The 25,196-nt window shown below is 32.9% G+C and overlaps 1 long non-coding RNA gene across 1 annotated transcript in view; it reads left to right on the top strand.

The window, feature by feature from the left end:
* Positions 1 to 24,820, top strand: part of LOC145933197 (uncharacterized) — a 39,664-nt gene extending 14,844 nt beyond the window's left edge. The window contains exon 4 of the long non-coding RNA XR_014424827.1: positions 24,738 to 24,820. This is a non-coding gene — a long non-coding RNA (uncharacterized LOC145933197). The remainder of the gene's footprint in view (positions 1 to 24,737) is intronic.
* Positions 24,821 to 25,196: the final 376 nt, after the last annotated feature.

The following is a 25,196-nucleotide window of genomic DNA, read 5'->3' as shown; positions in this document are numbered from 1 at the left end:
TAAAAAATTTTTTTTATTTATTAATTGATAAAACTACAAACGAAATTATTGTTACTGCAAACAACTACAATTGAAATGCTATCATTTTCCGTTTTAAAAAATTAATTTTTAAAAAGTCGGGTGCTAGGTTCACATAGCTAAATATCGGTCTATTTGCTGTATTGAAAACATATTTTGTTGATTCTTAGTTGCATCAAAGATAAGTAAATGGAATTTTTAATGGATATTTTTGAATTTAAGCTAAATGGATATTGAAAAGAGAGTGTCGAGAATAACTATTAGAAAATTATTATATTTGTGCTGTTCTCAATTTTAATTATTATAAAATAATTTATTTTCTCTTAAGTTCTTAAAAGTACTGAAATAAATAATTTTAAATAGCTCCGAAACAAATCTACAAGCTCTAAAAATAGCTGTACAACACTTTTATAGAAAAATTTTCGCGCAACGAATCGAGGAATTACAGATGGAAAGAATAGAAATGAGATGATACAAACAAAGAGTGCACTTTGGTCAATTTATGGTCTTTCAGCATATATATAACCCCGTTACTCAAATTACATTTTATTATTTCGAGTCCGGATTATTTACTTCTATCTGCGGTCGAAAGAAAGCAAGGATATTCTCTCCCCATTCTCCGTTCTTCCTCGTCATACTTCCTGTCGGTGGAGTTGTGTGACGTAGGAAGGAGTAGGACGGGTTTTAGCGGATTAGAAACTCGGATTGCTCTTTTTCATAATGATGTAGCGGCCTCTCGACGAAGGAAACGCGATCGCGCGAGTTGGAGAACGTGGGTTTGCGGGGTGCAAGAAGGGTACAGGCGGATGCATACGAACTCTGAGAGATACTCGGATACACGGCACGCCAAGTATACGTGCGCGACTCACGAAACTTTCAAGTTTGGAAACTTACCAACGGATAAATGGTGATGGTAGTTGCGAGAAGACGTACCTCACGGAAGAGGACAACGCATCTTCTAGCCGCGTTATATCTTAAAATTTGGCAACTACAGCTTTTAAGCATTTTCAGGAGTACCAGTATAGGGCATCATTGCATAGCACTGCCAAAAGTCTCGGGGGGGTGCGAATGACGTTTGTCTGTAAACACGCGTGAAAAACGTGTCGCAAGTTGAGAATCAATCGTGCTGAGGAGTATGTACACATAATGGAGTATTTCTATTTAAAAACCCCCAAAATAGGTAATTTTCGTGAATTTTTATTCATTAAAAAAAGCATTGTAACTTGAATCTTTTTACAATATTTATATAAACATAATGTAAACAAAATTTTGGTTTAAAAAACTCAAAAAATTCAAAATATACAGTTCTATTAGAAAAAAATTCACGAAAATTACCTATTTTTGGGGCCTTGAATTTAAAGTCGTCCCATATGGATTTCTAGTAAGATTGAGTGTCGAAAAAAAAAAAGAAAACTTCGCATCTTATGCAATTACGGTGCTGCTTCTGTATAAAAATGTACAATACGGTTTCTTGCAAATTCAAAAATGGACTTTAAAATTATTTTTAAAAGAGAAAAAACGTTATGCTTGTGAAAGAATATCGAAATTTGAGTGCCTTTATGAGTGCTTTTTCTCAGAATAATTTACGGCATAATAACGAAAATTTTAAGCTATTTAAGAAACAAACTATTGTTAGAACTTTGTCGTTAATTATTAAACTGAATCTCTTTGTTATCAGTATTTTGAAGGTGAAACTTTGCAAGCATTGTAACGACAATTTATAGAGTTAATAAATTAAAAGAATAATATTATAACAAAAATTTTAAAGATAAAAACAGAAAGGCACAAGACTTTTATTATGTATATATACATATATACAGATATAAGTGATAATCTATATTTTGACTATCGAATAGTCTTGTAATATCATTGACAGACATGGGATCCGATAAAACTGCTCGGCGAGGATCAGGGATGTAATAAATATAGAAATACTCAAGGGACCAAAGTTGGAAACGAAGACAATTGCGTAATAAATTATTCATGCATCTATTGTTACGAGGACCAATCTAATTGCGTTGACAACTGACGCTCCCCTAATGTATACTCCATCGCAATCGTATTCAATGACATTCAAAATCGTGTACGTTTTCGGCGTACGGTGACCATTTTGGAAGTAGAAGCTTTCGTGAAGCGCAATGATCTGCATAAATTATGCAACCATTATTAGTTTCGTACGTGGCCGCTTTGTTCATCCAGTTTTATCGAGTACCGAAAATTTGGATATTACCAAAGAAGCACAAGCTCTAACTTAATTTATTTATACTTGCTGTCGTCATTCGTATTTTACACTTCAAATCTCTTTATTCTGCTTATGGATATTTACAGAAAACTACAAAAAAGATAAAAATATGAGAAGTAAATTGTTACGTATATAAATAACTAATACAGCTTAATATATCTTAATATATCTTAATATTGTAATACTCGTATATGAAATAATGAAAATATTCATGTATAGAATAGTAAATGATTCATCAAAAGAGTATGTATATAGATAATATCACCTAAATATAATTTAATTAATAACTATAATTATTTTTTTCCTTAAAGTTTTTCGAAATTTTTATTTTCATTTTTATTTTGTAAATATCTTAATTAGTAGCGAAATTGTTAAGTATAAGTATTTTGTACTGATCTTATATCTTTACAAAATTGCATTTCTGAAATATTGAGAAGATTATTCATTATATGAAAAAAATATTTTGTAGATAAAACTTTGCGACAGAAATGGAATGTTGACATTGATGGATTAATCGACGCTAATCAAATAATATTCTATTCAAATAAAAAATGTGAAATCAATCTCCTTTATCTAGAAACTACCTTTATGAAAAATATGAGAAAACGTTGTGTTAAAACTCTTTAAAAAATGATTTATTTCATAAAGTATCCGAGAAATAATACCGTAGACATTTAGTAGAGAAGCCCTATAAATAACTCGCGATGTCGAAACATAATTTTTCAGTGCAAGGCAAACCATAGACGTTAATATCGACCGGTTAAGCTCCCAATATGTATGCAATCAAGAGGAAGTCGATCGTTCCGAACTATCGGGGAAGAATGTGACGGGGTGTGACAAGAAAATTGCTTTTAAACCACAGTCGCATCCGCAGCTACCTGTTGGAACTAACTGCACTTTTCTCACCCTTGTCCCCCGGCTTCTTCGTTCGTTTCTTACACTTTGGGATGTACTTGGACAGGATCGATTTTATATACCTCGTGAATGGATGTCTTCCGATTATATTGTCTATACATTTTCTCGTTGGTTTCTCATAATTTATGCCGATAAAATGAGATTTATTTCTTTACTTTGAAATATATATGAAATCAATTTTAATATAAGAAAAAATGTGTATATTATGCAAAACTAAAACAGTAAGAATATCTTTTACTTACTAGAATGAAACGAAATTAATTCTTTAATGACATCCAAAGTACTTACAATTAGTAATTTAATTTAATTTATTAGATAATTTCTCTCTCTCTCTCATACATTGGCCAATTTTTAATCGTTTAATTTATAAATTAATATATCAATTACACGAATGCATGCTTTATCGAAGTAGAACTAAAACGATGACAAATTAATAATTTTTTGTCAGAAAAATCAGAAAAATTCATCAGAACTAGAACGATGACAAATTAATAATTTTTTTAAATTTCAATAGAAATGCGCAGTAGAATACATTTTCAAGCGAGAAAAACATTTAAAAATTTAATTTCCACCCCCTTTTTTTATATATAACTATAAACGAATACTGTGCAAATTTTTTCTCGGAATCCATTAGTAGTTGATATAGTCAGAAGGTTTAATTTCCGTCTGTGTGCAATGAGCGCCAAAGGAGACATTAATTCCGTGGCCGCAGTGGAATTGCATGGGAACGTAGCGAGCGATAGTTTATGTGTTCGACGTAATATTACGAGCTCGTTTGCTTCTAATGTAGCAAGATATCACAGAAATGAAAAGCTCGCCGATCGTAATTTGGCCGAGCTAATCACTAGATTGAAACGCGCGTCCATCTTCACGTCTCGATACTCCACACGAATAATAACCTCGTTTCTCCTCGCGTTATCATCCGCGACTTTGTGATGAGTAGTAACATCTTTGTTCCTGTTGCATATTTTAATTTTCCATTCAATTTTCATCTCCTCGAGAGGCACATAACCCTTTCGACGCTGCTTTCGTGTTACATACATTAATCAAAGCGGAAACAAAAAGAAAACGGAAGAAAGAAGAGAGAGAAAATACGATGAAGTGGACTAAAGAGCGGTGCTGCGAAAAGCCGCGAATTCGATGAGACGACACGCCCTTCCTCGGTTCTGCGCGAAAAGTCGCCCAGCTCGGTGCGGTTAAGAGAGTCGCCGTACTTTCCAATAAGCACTGCGACACTTCTCAAAAGAGCTTCCGGAAGCCGCTGGATATTACGAGCTCCGTGCGAACGCGTTAAGAGCTTCTGCTCGCGTCGTCGACTTGAAAAATCGACGTCGCGGTTTATCGTCGAGCCCATACTCAGTGTGTCCTGAAACCCATTGTCGTTATCCGTATCTCTGATAGACGTAGACTGCAATCGCAGACATATATCGAGGAGGAAGTATCGTTTTCTCGATCGATAACCCAATAAATGATCGCTTTACAACAAATTCAAAGATAAAAAAATTTCAACAAAATGCAAATCGCCATCAACAAGTTTCTATTCGTCAGTCTTTATTATTCTCATTAAGAAGATATAATTTCTATTAAAAAGTCATATTTATTATATACATATACCAGATGCAAAATCCGACATGATTCTTTTTTTTCTCTAACACTTTTCTCTAAGACTTTCACAAACGATAAATAGAAAAAATAAGTTATACGTATGTCGAAACGAATAGATTTAAAGAAACTCGTTCTCGCAAATTAATGGGAAAAAAATGAAGAGGAGAAAAATAAAATTCTGAAAAAAATAACTAAAGATTCAGAACAATGGGGATAAAGAGAAAATTTAAGAGATAATTACAGTTGAACGAAATTATATCTCATGAGATAACGATGAGAAACAAAAATTCTACCAAGATTGAAATATCTTCTTCTGCTTTTTGAATCAATTTCATGTCGTTTCTAATTAAAAAAAATAATTTTAGTCTTAATTAATATCTGTAATTTCATTCCGAAAATAGTTACGAAATTAATTGTTGCTTTCGTACTCGAGTCGTATATATATTGATCTTCTTAGATATCCGAAGATTACGTAAACTTCACGTAAACTTCGCATCACAAATCCGATATAGTACTCGCTACGCTAAGCAACAGAAACAGACGCCGTCGTATAAAGCGCACAAAAGGTATGAATAAATCACCGGGGCGCAAGACGAAGTTTGCGGACCGAGGGGAAACTTTTCATAGAGTGGTCGCGTCGATTCCAACGTGGAAGTAACTCACTGGGACAAATTCAAGGTACGCTGTGCGCTGGCGCTACAATTTTTACACAAACACGACCGTAACTCTTCTATCCACCCGGCCATGCGCCCTTGTTCGTCTCGGTAAATATATAGCGGCATTCGTAAAGGTGACTCCGCGCGCTCACAGGTTTCCTTCTGATTCCACCAGGAACGAAGGTAATTGGAAAACGTTCGATCACACGTGATAGAGGTTCCGGGACGCTCGAAAATCGTGGGAATCGAAAACGCTGAGCTCTGTAGGACTTTACAATTAATGCGTACCCTAGAGATGGGATATTAGTGACGTATATATTCACTTAACTTATGGTTTTCTTTAAAATAGCAATGAGCGACTCGTTTACCTCGAATTAAATAAATCGGATAAATACAACTCAATATTTGTCATAATTCGATTCCGCGATACAATTAGGCGACAAGAAGCTAATTACTAACTAAAATAAAATAAAGCGAATTATATGTTTAAATAAAATAAAATTCAATTATTAATTATATTAAATAAATCACATCTACTGAGATGTTATATTTATTCATATTATGATTTATTATAACTAATTATAAAGTTAATTTAAAATTTCATGCTCCCCTCCCCCCCAGGCCAGAAATAATTATTATAAAAAAACTTAATTTACGTTAAAATATAATTAAATTCTTGTCCTATAGCGGCAAGCATAATGTATACGTATAATTTCGTGAACAGATTGACTAGATCGAATCTTGATCTACCAGCATTCAATTTATTTTGCAAACAAAACAGATAAGCAGGGAAAGGAGAAGTTTTGAATAGCTGACAGTTTTGCTCACAATTAGTTGTATTTCGAGCTAGAGTGAAAGAGAGAGAGAAGCTATCATTTTTCACACACATAAACTATACATCACATGAATGAGAAATGTAGAGATATTCTATAGATACAGCTTTTGTCCGAAAAATGATGCTTCTTCACTGGAAACTGACCCGAAACAAAAACAAAAAAATAAAAAAAAAACAAAAATGTTATTCAAAACCGCCCCGAGTGTTTTCGAAATTTTTTTTCCTCGTTTCTACTCATATTTCCCTCTATTGGGAACATCTCATCTTTCAACGTACTCACGAGCTTATTCGATTTCCGACAGTTAACTCTTTCCCCGGCGAACTTTACGCGGCGAATTACGCAAATGGACAGAGAGCGCACGATTGAACACATATATGTATAAAGTCCCGGGCTAACTCGGCAGCATCTGCGATCGAGTTTTGTTAGGCGGATTGCTAAGGCTTACTTAGCAGTATAAGCGTAGAGTCCGGAAATGAAGGGGTGAACCCTTTCGGTTCGCTATAAATCATACGCTCGATTACCTCGTCTTGCGGCTTCCACTTTGATAAGGATTTCTCGTCTGCGGGCGCTGAAGCCTTTCAAGTTTACGCTCATTCCGGAAAACTAGGCCTCCGTGTATGTGTGCATTTTCCGCGCCGTCATCATTGCGGTATGCGCTTGCTATTCTAGGCGCACGTTAAGAGAGACACTCGAAGCCCCGGCTTCAAGCGCCGGCGCAAAACGAATCTTTAGGCATAATTACTGGCGGAGGAAAAATCCCAGGGAAATGCCGGGCACGTTGTCCGGCAGCCCGGCTGGCTGACGGACGGCGAACGTGATTTTCATTCCGAAATACCGAGGGCTCTTGACGAAACGCGCCTTTTTTCGCGCCAAAGGAGCTTTTCATGCATGAAGCGTGCCGGATCATTAATTTGTCATACAATCACGTCCGACGTTCATAGTAAATAAACTACATAGTCGTTCGTACCCGTAGAATTGCACGATACAGTAGAAGAATTGAAAGACAAAAAATGTGGGCAATAAAAAATATATATTCTAGAGAGTGAAATAAAAAAGTTCACAAGATGATATATTTAATACATTTAAAATATTCGTTACTACTTTCGTATTGCCGAAAAATATTTTAAATATAACATTCTTGGACGGCCTTTGTATCGATCATATATCTTGTACAAAAATTTAATTTACTGAAAGATATATTGTATTATCTTCATTCAAATTTTTTTTATCTTATATGCAGCAAACGTCGTAGAAAACGATCGCTATCAATAATAAATCATTTTTATGGAAGATACATATTGCGCGCGTTACATATATATATGCAAACACGAAGCTCATCCCTTTCTACAAAGAAAGCAAATGGATCAATTCTACTCTGTTTGATTTGGAGCATGATGGGAATTTATGACCGAGAGTACGCCAACCTTCTCTCGCAACCAGATGGTTACAGCACGACGTCGAGATAAGACCAAGACAAATTCTCCGCTGTAGCAGTAAGAAAAAAAAAAGGAGAAGAGGAAAGAGACGGGGTGAAACGACACGAAAATTCGTCACGGCGAAGATCGATGTAGCGTAAACGCCACCGCGCAACGACGCTCTCGTTAGGAATCCAGCTTCTTCATTCTCGGCGAAGCGTTTCAATTTTATCCGCTTGAGAAAATGTACTTTATAATAACGGCTTTTGATGATCGCATTTAATAACGAGCACGTCGAACGAGCACCGCGCAGTCTCAATTTTTCAACAAAGACATTATATAAAGCTGAGAAACAAGATCATAAGGAAAGCCGAGAATATATCTGAGTGTATCTGCATTTTTGTCGTTTGTATACGTCTGCAAGCATCGAATAATTTCTATGTACATCGATCAAGTTTAACTATATTTATTACCATCATTTGAAACTTATATAGGAATAATTAAAGACCAATTTTATACATTTCTAATGCTCTATCTTTCATAGAAAGTTATGATACTCATATATTTATATATAATGATAGAAAAAATTTTAAACAACATATTTCTAAATAATTGAACGCTATCTCGCTTTAAATAATTATTCCCTTTATAAATGTAGTGAAAATAATTACACTATTTTCAAGAATTAAATGCTAATTTTAAAAGATTTTTTAAAAATCTTTTGCTTTCTTTTGTGTCATTATTTTGTGTCCACGACAAAATGCTGTATACAAGCGTATCCTGCATAAAAGTTCCTCTTACGCTGTTTGCAAATGCGCCGAAATAAATGAGCAAGCTTGTCAGCATATATGAGCCATTTTTTCGACAAGCAAGAGAGCGCATAAATATTTTGGCATTCGTAGAAAAATTGCGTAGAATTTCCACACGCGCGTGTGAAAATAATTCTTACATCTGATACATCTTGCTTTTCTTTCCCGAATATATCGCCCTTATATATATCCCGGGGAGGATTTTCCAAATTTGCGAGATTCCGTGGCAATAGTCGCGCGTAAAGTTTCCCCACAAGAGCCGACCTTTCCCTATGATCTTATCTCATCCGCCCTGGCTCACCGATCGTTCCTCAAGCCCTCAAGCGTCAACCTCAACCACGTCGGAATCGATCCGGTCGGCGGGGACGAACCGATCGATCGAAAGTCGTAACGAGACGCGCGAAAAGCGGGAGGGATAATTTTTCGCGGTGATTCCCCGCACACCGGGGAGCGTCGAGATAACTCGGTGGCGCGCAAGCGAGAGTTTCCATTAGCATCGGTTAAAAGTGCTTTCCATTAGCAGCGCCGCCGGGCCACGCCGAACAAAAGGGTTGGAATACGAAAGGCGGGTTACGTGCGCGCGCGATGGCAGGCCGTTGAAACGAGAACGATGGCATGAGAGGGAGAGAGAGGGAGAAACGAGAGATGAGGTGGGCAATGGCCGAGGAGAGGGCAAAAGAGAGAGGACCGACAGATAATGGGTCTTGCTGCGCGGCCGTTCCTGGCCTAGACCGAGCGCGCGCACTTACTCAAAATAATATCGCAGGACGATGGCTCGTCATCAATCACGTTGCGTAATGAAAAGCCCCGGTCGACGTTAAGGGTATGTGTGTACCGTAGTGAATGGCACCGATCTGCTAAAGCAATGCGCAACGACGACGTCGCTAGAGGGCAAGCATAGGGTGTTGTTCCTCGTCAGGATACTCTACGTGATCGGAGCGACCTTGTTCGCGACGTTCGTTGCTCTTCTCTCATCCCCTTTGTTCGAGATTGATACAGGACGCATTCGAGATTAAAAAAGAAGAGATATTATTATATATTATTGTTGTTTTCCGAAATCTACTGCCAATCTAATCTTAAGTTTAAGACTGCCTATTACTTTCCCAGTTACGGTGAATTACTACTTTATAGTGTTAAGCTGCTTACATATAATAAACAGATAATTATTGCAGTAATATATGTATATATATATATTTTTTTTTTTTTTACATTTCTGTGTCCACTCATTTAAAGAAGGAGAGTACATGTGCAGACTTAATCTTTGATTTTTCCCAATTACAGTGAGGGTTTAGCTAGAAAGGTGAACTTTATCCTGCTGAGATAGAGAGGTCGATGAAACAGTAGCCGGGAGTGAACGGTTTTCCACTTCCTAGACAGGTTGCGCACTAAATGAGACCTATCCTGCATAGCGAGTAGTTTAGCTTGCAGTGACCCGTAAAGTGATCCGCCAGAGTCTTAGTATCTGCTGCGTTACGGAAGAGAATTTCTGCTGACAGTACAGTTCTCCCTGCAGTAACACCTATCAGACGAGCTGTCTGCACAGAGAAGCTCATTTGATAGGCATTTTACTGCACTAAAGCTCTGTTTATTAGGAACGCACTTGTGATCTGTCGATCAATCAATTCCTTCAGTGTCTTATGAAACTGACAAGATGAAGTGATCTTAGTAAACTTGCGTGTAGTCGCTATTCTGAAGCGCATGCTTATTTCCGGGACAAATCCGTAGAGCTAGTCTCGAGACAGTTGACGCAACACGTAACATGTAAATATATTGTATTATTATTGTATCTATTGTTCATGTTTTAACGCTTTGAAATTTTTTTCGCGTACACAAATATCTCTATTCTTACATTTTTCTTCGAGAAATCTTAACTCTTTTTATCTACTATCTGACGTTTTCGCCGTTATCATATCTTGTATTTTTGGAAAATAAATTCCCCCCCGAACTATAAGTAACTTAAACAAGGAAAAGAGGCAAAGTTTCGAAACTTTGCTTTGTTGCTTTTCAGTTGCGAACGCGTTTCAGCGTGCGCATAATCGTCGGCTTGTACCGGAAAAGTGAAGCGGAGGTGAGGGAGTTTTGTGGGTGACGCGTTTGAGAACGTCACTCTCTTCGTAAAATAGAACTTTCGCAGTTTTTACACGACAGTGTAAAAATACAAGAACGGACTTATTAAAGTCAGTGAACTTACTTTTCTTCCGTAAATATGGCAGATCTTCCGAGCTAAGTGCGTCTTAATATTATATAAGAAAATACTGCGATGATAATTCACAGGCGGTTTTAAAGCGACTCATCAAGAACGTATTCTTGTGTCGGAATTTTGTTATCTTCGCGCTCCAAATGCATAAGAGTTTAACCGACAGTGACTGCATAATATTTGATGATGATTAAAACGAAGGCGGTGAGAGACCGCGAACTTGTATTTAACCTGGCAACTTGTTCCGCCACTTGACAACCGCTTCATTAGAGTTACGTAGTAAAACCCGTAAAGCAATAAATCTATGTTGTTATTTTTTAATTACACGAATTTATAATTGCACTTTAAATTTAAAATAATAATATTATAACATTCGAAATAAAAATGTTAAATTTTATTATATCTACGTGAAATATTATATAATGTTCTAAAATTAGTCAAACTATGTGTGTGTTTGAGATTGAAAAGTTAAATTGTGTAACTTAAAATTAAAGGCTTAAAGATATCTTACCCGTTTATTACGTGCTTGATGTGCAATCTTATAATCAAAAAATCAATGCCATGAAATAATTTTGTGATATGGATTGACACGTCTAATTTCAAAGACGATCAAATCTATTTTTTAAAAATTACGATTAGAAAGTATAAGTATACTATAAGTATTTGAATCAACAAAAAATTATGTTTTTCAATTAAAAAAAAAAATAAGTTTCATTATCTTTGTGTGTATGTGTAAAACTAGATGCTTTCAATTTTCATTAAATTTCTGAACATATCTGACAAATCTTATACCATTGTCGAAATCTGATTTATTGAACTGAATAGCAGTTCTTAAACAACGATTTCGATATTAGGCGAATAAACACACGTATGCACTGCAGTTAAGCAAACAGAAATGACCTTGCCGAATTGAATGGAGAATTGCGACTTGCAACGCGTACGTTTAGCATTAGCGAACGTATTGTAGAGGAACGGCACATTTATACGATTAAGGCTTTTGTTTCAATCTTGCTCGCGGATTAATCGCGATACGGCTTCGGATCTACGTGTGTCTCTAGTCTCTACCGGGTTTGCTCATGCGAGCTTTAATTAGCGTCACGCTCGTGTTCGTACGTCGACGACGGAAGAGAAGAACGGAACGCTCGAATGGCTCCGAAAATGGAGTGTCCGGGGAATTACAACAATAATGCGACCACGAGAGAGGAGAACGTCTCTTAATAAGTTCGATGCGCGATTATACTCGCTTGGCAGACAATGGCTAATAATTGGAAACGAGTGAAACGCGTTAGCGCAAAAACTAGGCGTCAACGCGAGATGCGAAAGTCCGCTCGCCAAAGTGTCGCGTGTTTACGCAAACTCGTTTTGTTCGTAAACGAGAGGCAATTGCGCGAGAAATAACAGCGCTAACCCACCCAGCACAGGCGTGTGTCACGGTAATTAGCAGTTACTCCCGGATAACAAAGCACTATTTTCACCGCTGTTTGTTCAGTCAGGAAGCTTCTGAAAGAACGTGTATGATGTTTGAAAAATAACAGCGAAAATAACATATAAATAGTTGCATGAGTGAACAGACGTATTTTTCAGACAGACAAAAAAGAAACGCTAAAATGTTTACAATTTATAATTGCATTTCATTAGAATTTTTTATGAGTAATTTTGCAAAATGCATGTTAGATCTTAAAATATTAATGAGACAAATAAAATATTGAAGGATAAAATCTCGGTATGTATATACTTTTACATCAAAGTAAAAAAAATTTAGAGATTGTATTATGTTTAGAAGATTAATTACAGGAATTCTACGCGGGAAGTGAAATACTCTTATAAATTATTTTCTATAATATTAATTTTTTTAGTGTAATGCAAAGTTTTTCTTCCTCGTAAAATATTGCTTTTTACTTCACGACGATTTATCTTTTTATCTAATTGATATTCTAAACTTTTACCAAATCTAGAACAAAATATTCACAGTCTACGCAATCAGGCAATGATGTCAAAATGAAACTCAATTATCGGAGCGCAATATTGCCGCAGATTGCTAAACAAATCGGTAACGAGCGACTATAGCTCTTCAAAAAGTCGCGAAATGAAGAGGCAATGCAGTACAGACGACACAGATCGCAAAATTTGATTAAATTAATTTGACTCCGCTAACGAGTTTAAGTTCTGCCTATGAACTCGATATTCGTCGCAATATTTCCTCAGCTAGATAGCCGAACGTCGTAATTAGCGGTAATTACCACCGAAGTGGACACAGCAGTTCAGTATTTCATTATCGATAATAGTCGTCCCGTTTTACGACGTCGAAACGCTGTTGGCAGGAGGCTGAAAATGGGGTCGGTGAGCGAGCCGGTCAGCGAGAGGGCGAAAAGTCAATCAGAAATCGGGTGTTGAGGGCCAACTGGAGAGGAAGCTGAGAGAGGAAAGTTGGTTGGTGGAAATGGCGGATTAACCCGAATAATCTGTGGAATATAGGCGAGAAGAGGAAAAGTGGGACTGCATGTTGGGAGCGTGAATATGTGTATACATGTATGTGTATGCGCGTGTGTTTTGTGAATGTATGAGAGAAAAAGAGAGAGGGGGAGAGAGAAAGAGAGAAAAAAGGGATGGGGGATGTAGATGGGAGAAATAACGGAAAAAGGGACGACGGGAATACATAGAGCGATAGTTTTGGACCGGCAGTCTCTGAACGAGTTCAGGATACCTTGCACGTGACGCTCATACGATCTGCTAATTGAAGGAAAGCAATTAAAAATGTTTAATCGAACGTTCGTTTACGCCACACGGTACATATGGAAAGGATGGAAATTTCCAATCGCACCACAGTCAGTTTCCATCAGTGCTGTGTGTTGCCCGATCTATGGATCGCGTATCTCTTGGTTTCACTTCCGGTTTAATAGTAAATACTTATCAATTAATGCATTGATATTAATGTATCAATGTACTGTTATGTGAAATTAATGTCATGCATACATTCCACAATTTTATAATTCGAGCATGAATAAATTGAAAGGAATATATATTTATGTTATGAAATGAACATATTTATATTAATAAAATAAAAGCGAAAATCCAGCAAGATATTTTTATTATATGCAGTGTTATTTGACTGCTTCAAATTATAATAATCGAATGATTCGATGGAATTTATATCACGCGTTGATCTTGAAACATTAATTAAATGAAATTTAATCATTTTTTTATCAGAACGTAATTTGTATTAATTGGATTTTTATTTTTGTATAACATAAATAATGATATCAAGAAATAATATGCTTCGAGAAAATAATATTATATAAGCCTACACAGAGAGAATTTTCTCTTAGAATTCACCCTGCAATGAAAATCATGATAATCGTGGGACAATATAGTATAGAAAGAGTTTTATGAGAATTTCTTTGATTAATATCACAATAAAAATAATATCTATTACAATACAATATAAAATGTTTAATTAATTTTACTATGCAGTTTAGTAAAATTAATCAAACATGTTTTATATTTTATTGTGACAGATATTATTATTTTTATTGTGATAAATATTAATCAGAGAAAATCTCATAAAATTCTTTCCATACCATATTGTCCCACGATTACCATGATTTTCAGGGTAAATTCTAAGAGAAATTTCTCTCAGTGTAGTAAAGAAAATATGAAATTTTAATTTATTCCGTAACCCGTATTAATATAATAATAATTTTGACACAACTCTAATAAAAAATTAGTTATCAAGCTAGGAAAGAAATTTAATAATAATAACTTTTTTGAATTCTTATGAATAATTGATAAACCCTTTTTATTTAGTTTGATAATTCTAAATTTTTTTGAAATTTTTGTACATACATATATGTACACTATTGCGTATTACACATATACTGTTGTGTATTAAACATTAAAGTAAGCTCGTTATTTTACTTTTTCATAACATATGTATATAATTCAGGTTGCAACCGTCCTGTTGACATAAAAAAATTTTTATATGAGTAGTGTAACCGTATTAATCTTTTGTCATAGTTAAACATAACATTGCATTTAATATGAAACTCTTGTACGTGGTACACATTCAGAACATTTTTGAAAGATGCTTTTTTACTAGTTTCATTATAAAAGCATCAAAATGAAATAAGAATTTCTTGTAACAAAAAAGAACAAAAAACTTTTTAATAGTTCTAAAAAATTTATTAATTTTTTAAAATAGCAATATATGCATTCTTTTGATCTACATATTTTTTATATAATAATTACAATTATATATTTTAATATTTTCGAATTTTTTAGGTGTACTTATGATTCCATTAAACATTTATTGCAGTTTTATTTATGTCATCAGCATACCTATATTATATTATTTTTGCAATTTAAAAAAAATAAGATTTTGATAAGAACTGAATTTCTATTTTTCTATTTTTCTATTCTACACTTTATACTGTTAAATTTGCTGCAAATTAATGTATTATTATATACAATATTTAGATAATAAGAGCTCATAGGATATTAAGAACAAAAATAGGATTTTATAATATCATCTTTCCCTCTATCTTGTCAACACGTACATGGAGCGGTGCATTTTCCATTTCCTGCGAATTTGCGTGCTCTCATACCATTTCCTAGCGAGTCTCATCTTTTTCTTGAAGGAAAACATCATGACTTCGTAACGAGCTGGCAAGACGCCGCTCTTTACGCAGTCAGTGCACACCGGCAATGTAACTTAATTATGTGCCATATTGCGAAACTTCTGATGGAATAGCTAGTCTTTTGCTGGAATCATAAATATTTTTCCCAATTTACCGTGAAAGAAACCAGAGCGAGGTCGCGATTTTCATGGACATTCGCATGATTAAAGTAGAAAGCGTAGAACCGATTAGAGGAGGAAAAAGATTCCATTCGTATTTCGAGAATGCTGTGCTCCCACATTCTTCGTTTTAATGACCATTACTGCATTATGCAACATAGAAACATTTTTTTTAAATGTGCATATTATATGTATGTGTTGTAATATCGTAAATATGATATTAAAATATGAATATCGCTGTTAAAACGAAATATTTGCTGTTTTAAGACGATAATATAGTATTTGTTTAATGTATATCTCTAAATATATTTTTAAACAGTTTGTGATAATTGCAAACACGAAAATTGACGAAAATCGAAAATTGATGCATATGTTGGGGCACATATAGAAAAATAAAATCTCTTTATAATGTCCATAATCTTAATGTCACATAATAATATGTAAAAAATTAATATAAAAGTAATATAAAAAGTAATATTATTGTGTAATATAAAAAGTAATGTTAAAAGTTAATAGTTATTATTGTGTAATTTTTTAACTTTTAAAACATTTTCCAGTTTCTACATTACAGTAAAATATATTTTAATTAATTACCGCATTTTATTAATAATTAATATTAATAACATATAATTAAGTCTTTATACGAGAACTAACTTTATGAGTTACAAAAGTGTCTCTCCGTAGCATAATTCAAGTTTTCCATAATACGCGTACAATTATGTGCTAGGTCAATAAAAGGAGATTTGTTTTTATTCCCGAAAATATTTCTTCGCGTTTTTATGTAACTTGGTTTAACTGAGTTTAACTGAGTTACATAAAAGCGCGACAAACTGTTTCAAGAAATAAAGACAAATCTTCTTTTATCATGCCCTTGTTAATAATATTTGACTCGTCGCGTAATTAACAGCGTGCTATGCCTCAACATTAAGGAGAATTTGAGCTGCGCTGCAAGAGAATGGTTGTCGTACGAACCTCAGGCAGTTGTACGTATTGTCCGTATTGTTCGGGAAAACAATGCTGGGGTAGCAGCGAAATGCAGCACAGGCGGTTCTATGACGAGCTGTATGTAGAAACTGTCGGTACGCGATGTGGAATCCGGTGACCACTCTTGTTTTCCGGATTTTGGATCTCACTCCAATTTCGAGACGATAATCACCTGGTTCATGCACAAGTTCACAAAGAGAGAGAGAGAGAGAGAGAGAGACCCCAGAGTAGTGTAAAATATTTCAAAATGAGCGTCGAACGAACTCGATGCAAAGACGCATTCAACTCAAATCAAGAGAAATATGTACGAGATTAATTGTATACCTTTTTAAATGGAATCAGTATATATTATCACTGATCAGCATTGTTTTTAGTTATACGTATTAGTATTAGAAACAGTAAAATTTTACTGATTTGAATGAGAAGAATTAGTTGATTGTAGCAGATTTTTCAGCGAAATTTTACTGCCAAAATCGGTGAAATATAAGACAAAAGTAAGTGTGAGTGTTTACTGAAGATCAGTAGAATACTCACAAATCCTGGATGAAATCTTACTATTGCTTTACTCAGTGACATTTTCATAATTTTTGATTTAATTTATAAAAGAATAGAGAATAAAAGCAATATATTATAATAATAACTTTGTCATTTTACTATTTAAAGAAGCAAATGCGTAATGAAAAATGATTTCTTATTATCTGCTTTTTTATCAGAATTTTTTAATCATCATAAAAAATCTTTTAAGATATATCACAAGAATTTCTTATTCTTGCAATTTTAATTAGGGTAAACATAAGCACTGACTGCAAGATTACAAACGTGACTATGCCAGAATGTGATTTGAAATATTGCGTCAAGAGATCAGAAAAAAATTCAATTAATTTGTCAAGACTTCCCTAGATGCATTTAACCGATTTGACAATTACACATAATTATATACAATTTTAATTAATTAGATAGTAAATAAAAATGTTATGATTATAAAGTTTTTTATGTTTACTTTCTTACATATATGTGCAATATGCATATAAATTATATATTTTAATATCTGATATTTTCGTATATAATGCAAATTTATGGAGAAATGTTACATCTCTCATTACTTACATTTTATACAAAATAAATGAAATTAAATTTACTCGTTAAACTTATGAATATGATTATTGAAGATATCTATATGTTTACTTTAATGGGTACATATATTTTTCGCATAATAATAATTGGAATATAACGTAGCCAATAATCTGATCCTTTATTAAACATTCGAAATAATAAAGAGTCTCGAAACAGAACATTTAATTCGCTCTACATTTGCACGGTACATAAAAATTCAAAAAATTTAATATAACTGTGGATATTATCTTTCATATCTGATTGCCAGAGAAAATTATGAATGTCCGTTCTTTTATTTATATACCAATGTAACATATATAATAATTGAGTTTTTATACAATTTTTTATTATGTTAAAATGTTTCAAACTGTGTAAATATAGGAAGCGTATTAATATAGTTTAAAATATTTCAGTGAAAAGAATATTATTCTCGATACTCGTGTGCGCGCGCGCCCGCGCGTTTGTATTAAAATCAATATTACATTCTAGAACAGTATGTGATTTTATGGATACTAATCGAAGTATACGGGAGACAAATTGTGCACATTATTGTATTACAAAATAAGTAAAAAATCAGTTGATCTATTAACTAATATATTTCGCCGTATATATATTTTCGCGATTACTTACGATCGAATGCTTTCGAAAATAGGATGCAAATTGAAAAGTATTGAAACATATTATGGATATATTTATAATGGAATATCTGAACATCAGATATACCAATTGACGATAAAAGTACTTGGGTAAAATAAACTAAAGATAGAGACAGAGTTTAATTTGCCATTTAATTTGAGTTGTTTCAATATATATTACATCAAATACCCTTTTTTAGGGACATTGTTGCAGTTTTAAATGAATACCAACCAATGTAGCAAAATGGAAAAAAAAAATCTAATATATTTTCAATACATTCAGTTTTTCTTTTAAGCTGATAAAAGCATGAAATTATATGTGTCCATGGTTTGTAAAGCAAATATCCATTTACATTCGTTCAAATAACTTTATTGATCTCAATATTCATAGATTTTAGTCATGCATGTCGACAAAATATTTCAAATTGAAATGGTATTATGAAATAGCTGAAATGACATCTATTTTGTTATATGCTCTTGATGCATTACTATAAATTTTATGAAAATATTTTGTACAGTTTGGCTAATTTAATAGGTGGTAATATTCCGCGGTTTTTCAGCTTATTTTTTATTTTTTCACAATCGGCTCGTTTCAACTATCTATTGTTTTCACAAAAATTTTTCGAAAATTTAATGTATTAATAATGAAATATACTATATAAAGTGCAAGCTTACTTGTTCTCGATACTATTTTCAATAATAGCGAGTAAGCATTGAAAATAGTATTTTTCGGAATTGTTCTTCAATTATTTTAATTCCACGGCTAACATTGATGAAATTAATATTATTTATTATTCTTATTATTCTTTTATTTTTTCACATTATTAAAGTCTATTTAAGAAATGTAAACTTTCTTTCAATTGTTTCTACATAATGCAAGTTCGGATGAAACTTGTAATTAATCGCTAAAGTTAATCGAGTTTTACAACATATTGTGCAATATTCTCTTTTCATAATATAAACTATAACGCAAGAGAACTCTTGCAATTTTTGTAACATGTAATTTCTTTTATTTTGTGCACGCGCACCGAAACTTGCGAGTTACATCATCGGCGATATATTCGCGAAAAAAATAACATGGCACTGAAATAAACACTAAAATAAACTGAGTTTTCCTCTTTTCGCCTCGCGCGTTATCGCGTTTGGCAGAGTCTCGGCTCTATTCAAATATATTCCAAGCACTCCAGTCACGTGTGTACACTGTGCATCCTATAAAAAGATTTTTTTTCTCTATTGCCATATGCGCACAACGTATGCACTTCTGGCACTAGAATCTCCAGGGTTTGCTTCTGGTTGAACGTGCCACGTATCTACTTTGCCTTCTACGGAGTATCATTTATATTGCTCAAATGTTATAGTTTCTGGCGATGTGTTTTAGATAAAAAGAACATTTTATAAACCCTTCGAAACTAAGTTTAAGATTTTCGTGTCAAAAATTCTCATTTTTTAATCAAAATCATTCAATCATTTCATTTACAAAAGTAATAACATAATAAAGAGATATTTGCCTGCCAAAATATTAGAAAGAATCGAGTTAACTGAATATAAATAGTTTTATTAATTTTTTTTATGTTTTTATAAGGATTTAGCCAAAGGTCCTTTTTCGCAACTTTTATTTTAAATATTTTAAATATCTTAAATTTTAATTATAAATAAAAACTCTTAAAATAAAATTAACTCTAAATTAGAGGAGTAAGAATCTGCTTTCCCTTTGCATCACTGAAGCTTAAGTCACGAGAGAGAATTCTTCGTCCTGAATAGCTTATTACTCGGAAGCCATCAATGTTTCCGCCATGAAACTTAGGGCATTCTTCTTCGTTTGGTCCTTTGGCGTTTGTACTACACAGAAAGCACTCGCGAAAATGCATTCAATGACATTTCCCGTAAAATGAGAAAGAAGGCTAACGAAAAGCTAAACGGAGGCAAGAGGAGACAAATTTCCATTGCGCGGGTACTTTAATTTAAAATTGATTTTTTCCCTCTCGCCGCGTAATCCTCTCTTCGATTTTGGGTCATTTCTGCCGCGTCTCGTCATCTCTAATCTTTCCGATCGATTTAAACTCAATCGTTCTTCCTTTCGCCCTTCCCCATTGCCATTCTTTCCTTTTGGCGTTCTCCTTTCGAGGACACCTCTCCGTTGACCCGATTGCTCAGGTTTTTCCTTCCACCTTGCTGTTTCGCAACTGCCTTTCCGGCGACTTCGATGCATCTCTCCTCGACCGATGCATCCGTGCCATTTCACTCTTAAGTAATTCGCCCAACCAAAACGATCTTATTCTCGTCCATTTCCTTCAATTTCATTTCCGCTCGACAAGCGATGGTGCAGCGATATATAATGATATTGAATCAAAAATAGAAAGATAGATGCATCAGCGACTAACTTTTCTAAAAGAGTATTTTATTAGATGGTTTAACATTTTCTAAATATTATTTTTATCGTATATTTACTTCTTTCCTTCAGATTTAAATTTTTCAATAATAATATTTCATGTGAGAAAAACACATTATACATAATTAATGTGAAAAAATATATGATGTAAATATTTATATTTTAATATACATATATGTGTATATATATATATATATGTATATATGTATGTATATATATATACATATACATATTCATATATACACGCACGCGCGCGCGCACACACACACACACAACAGCTATATTTATATTTTTTATATATTTATATATTTTTATATACGCGTGTCTTTAAATGTTTAAACATAATAAAAGCAATAATAGAGTGAATAAAGTTATATGTAAATCCTGAAAATACATCTGCCATATGAAAGCAGAAATATGGCAACATCAGAGACGAAAATGCTAAATACGACAAATGCGGATCGACTTCATTTTCAATTATACGAACATTACTGCTCATTAGTGTTGCAGTGAACCTAATTAAACGTATAAATAGGACACTAAATTGATCGTTTTCAGTTGCTTCGACATCCCATGTGCCATTATCTACGGTTGCAAATATATAACGCAAATTAGAAGCGCACAGACTGGAGGCCTTTACTAGAGTTTAACGCAAATGACCTAAATGTTACTGTTTAGTCACATTATCGGTAATAAATTAGTTAAACACAGAGGCAATTTACTTAACCTCAAAATGATGTGTTGTTATAATTTAATATTAAAATGTTTGATATCGATATATATATGATCTTGTCATAAAACACATAGGTATAACGGACAGCAAAGATAAATATTGTTACAGAAAATGTATTTTCCAGCAAGAAACTTGAATTCAAGAGTACAAGAGAATTGATTTAATCTAATTTCTCTGAGAATTGCATAAAATTATAATTATATGTTGTATAAAATATATATTATTAATATTGTACAAATTAAAATAGAATCCTAAATCACACTTAGCGTCGATTATTATATAAATTGATAGTATACAATCAAGTATTTCGCTAATTGCATTGATATCATACTTTTTTGAGTACAGCAAGCTTTTTAACAATATTTAATAATTTTTTTTATGAATTATTATTTATTTTATTTCGGCAAAAGGTTGAGCTATTAGGATTGCTAAAATTATTAAAAATATTAAAAGCTATTTGAACTATTAGAATTATCTTTCTCAGATAGATATTTTTTATTTATAGAAAACTTGAATTTAAGTAGTTAATGTTTTTTAATTTAATTGAAAGATTTAAAAGACAAGAAGGTACAACTCTCTTAACGGAATCTTTGACCTGCGGCGGCGGCTCGCTGTCTGATCTTATTAGAGAAATTTAACGCAGTAACATGCGAAAGGTAAATAAATAGATAAATACAACCAGCGCACTTTGAGATGCCGCAGAGCCGGCTGGCGGGATCAAGAAGCAATTTCCCGACCCGTCAGAAAGTCTTCAGCGCGAACGAATACTTTATGAAAGACAGAAGAGCAGCGCAAATATAAAGAAGTCCAATTTCTACGCGGACAGTAGAGCCTTTGGCACGAATTGTACGGTATGTAATTACCAATTAGCCGCGTGAGCGCCTATAAAGCGCGCATGCTCGCGAGATGTGAAATTGCTCATAAAGTCATTACACGACTTGACACCATGCGACAGATCGAATCTGATAGAGACTATTCTCGAAAGACACGAAAGAAAGGAAAAGAGAGAGTGAGAAAGGAAGGAGGGGTTGAGGAGGGAAAGAGATCTAGAGGGAGATTTAATTTCTCTCGTAAAAAGCGAGATATAGTCGTGCAGTTCTTCTTTGATAACGTGGGCGAGAAAAACATTTAATGTTTCTCTAATTGCGCACTACTAATAAGAGTGCCTGTCAAATTTGTCTAATAACCATCATCGATAAAGCGTCAAAAGTCATAAATGTATTATATATAGAGCAATCAACAGTAAAATAAATGAATTAAATATTTTTACATTGATATTAATTTTATTGTATTTTTGAATTTTTACTTAATATAAATTTTCACACGCACACACAAATTATTTTACTTTTTAAAAAAGATTGGTATATAGGTATGTGTTGACATTTAATTATCTTCATGATACTCGCGGATGCATGACTTTTATTTATATCAGAATATCACTGTTAGGGTATATATGATATAATATATGTATATATTGTACATATATATATTTATAAAAATCTCCATAAATTTAAATTGTTATTATTATTTTATTATATTATTGTCATTAATATTTTTTACTTACTGCTCCTCTTGATGTAAATAATATTCATTTTTTTATGTATATGAGCAGTAATCGTATTAATATGTGAGAAAAATTGCAAAGATTTTAGATTCAGACTTGTATTATCAATTTTTAGAGTCTATTAATAATAGCCTGTTACAAATCTAAATTTAAGAAAAATTTCTAGTTTTATCATATTGGCATGCTCAAAAATGGACAAGACGTTCGCGTATATCTGGAGAAAATGCAATCTTTCTTTTTTAATATTTTCTGGTTAAATAGCTGATAAGAGATTTTTCGACCCTCGCATCAAGAGGAATTTCGGTATCTATGTCCGTGGCAAAGCTTTCGCTTACGTGGCGGAATTTCTGAGAGAACCGAGCAAAAGAGTATTTGCAAGAGCGCTCCGAAATGAAAAATTCTGATTCATTTCACGCGATATTCATCCCAATTGGTTTGATAATAATGGGTAAAATAGAGATTATACGAATGTACGATGCAAATAGTTTATATATATATATGAGACAGATTGGACCGATTGTATTCAAGAATGTGTAAAAAAATGTTTGTAAAAGATAAATAAGGATTATAATTCTTTCTAGGGAGAACTTTTTTCTGATAATTATTATTTTAACTTCTTTCGATTCACACGATTAATGTTAATGTTCAGTATCTAAATTTTATACTTAGAATGTCTTAAAGTAAAAATAATGTTTAATAATAACTCTCAATATGCTTAAAGAAGAAAAATTTTTAAATTTATATTAAACAATTTGATATTAAATAATTTTATAAATAAACTCTGTCTTATTCTAAAATTTGTGCTCCAAAAAATGTGATTTTAAGTTTCGGAAAAAGTCTGCGGTTGCAGGGAAATTCGATAGAGATATGTCAATAATTCTTAGTGTTATTTCTGTCTTATTAGAAATATTATGCGTGTCACCATTCTATAACGTTGTTCCTGGCATTACAGTCGCGTCTTAACACCTTCTGATGGAAAATCGATCATTGCAGAAATAAAGGCTGTCACCGCGACTATATGAATAAGAAAGATCTTGCGACCCGACCTCACTCTATCCCTTTTTAAAATACACGTAAAATCAAAATCACTTATACCAACTCATATTGGATGAACGCTTGACTCATCGTTCTTTCGAAAAATGACAGGATCATATCCATACGACGGGTTCCGGGATCACATAAAATTCAACATAAATTTTCGACATGATCAAGAATACAAGAAAAAGAGACATAAACTTAAAAAAATATTTCAAAGGAGATATGAGTTAGAGATCATACTAAAAATCACATAATGTTGAGATTTTCTTTTATCTATATTTTATTCATTAAAAAATTTATGTAACCAAGAAATATTGTTTTACATTTTAGTCATCCAATTTTAAAAAATTCCTAAAGCTTCTTTCAAACTTTCTTTTTAATTACCAATTAATTCTTTTATTATTAATATTCGTTATTACATCTTTTGTAGAATATATGTATTTACATTATAATTTTTTCTGTAATATAATATATTTATGTATAATATAATATTTTATATACAATATATCTATACATATAATAAAATAGATTTAATATTATATAGTATTACTTAAACAAGAGAGACTCTGAAAGAAAAAGACTTTTATATGAATTGTATAAAAATATTTTTCTATTTTATTTAAAAAATTTATTTTTATTTTTAAGAATTTATAAAATTATTCCACACACATATTTATATATTTGCTTGTTATACATTGAATATAAAATTCTGCACGTATAATAATAATAATTTCTTGAAATATTAATTATTTTCGGCATTTTTATAATTTTTGGTTTTTATATTTGTATGTTACAGACAACGCAGCTTCGATATCAACAACTACGCTGTTGCGCATCGGTGCCGATGAGTATAAACTTTTATTTAATTTTGAGGTAACGGATTTGTAGAAATTGTAGATGTAGATTATAGATTGTAAATAGATCCTCAAAATTTAATTTATCGCGAACGAGAACCAATCTTATAAAATTTATTAATTAGTAAATATTAATAGAATAAATTTTGAAGATTTCACATTTTATTTTTTGTATTTACAAATGAGAGTGCAGTCTTATATTACGAATTAGAGATAATTTTACTTTTTTGTGTGCGAGTGTAATTACTCTTTTATTATTAACTTCGAGCTAGCATTATTGTTCACTTCTCTCAGAGAAAAAGTATCATTTAGTTTACGTTTACGACGATTTAGGATAGGTCCAAGAAAATACGAAGATATACGAAATAAAAAAAGCTACGAAAAAAAAATTCGCGTTTTTG

This window comes from Prenolepis imparis, unplaced genomic scaffold (genome assembly GCF_030444845.1).
Source record: "Prenolepis imparis isolate NDT839.2.m4 unplaced genomic scaffold, iyPreImpa1.0 SCAF_2, whole genome shotgun sequence".
NCBI lineage: Eukaryota > Metazoa > Arthropoda > Insecta > Hymenoptera > Formicidae > Prenolepis > Prenolepis imparis.
The sequence above is the reverse complement of the archived record's forward strand: the minus strand, read 5'-3'. Positions and strand labels throughout refer to the sequence as shown.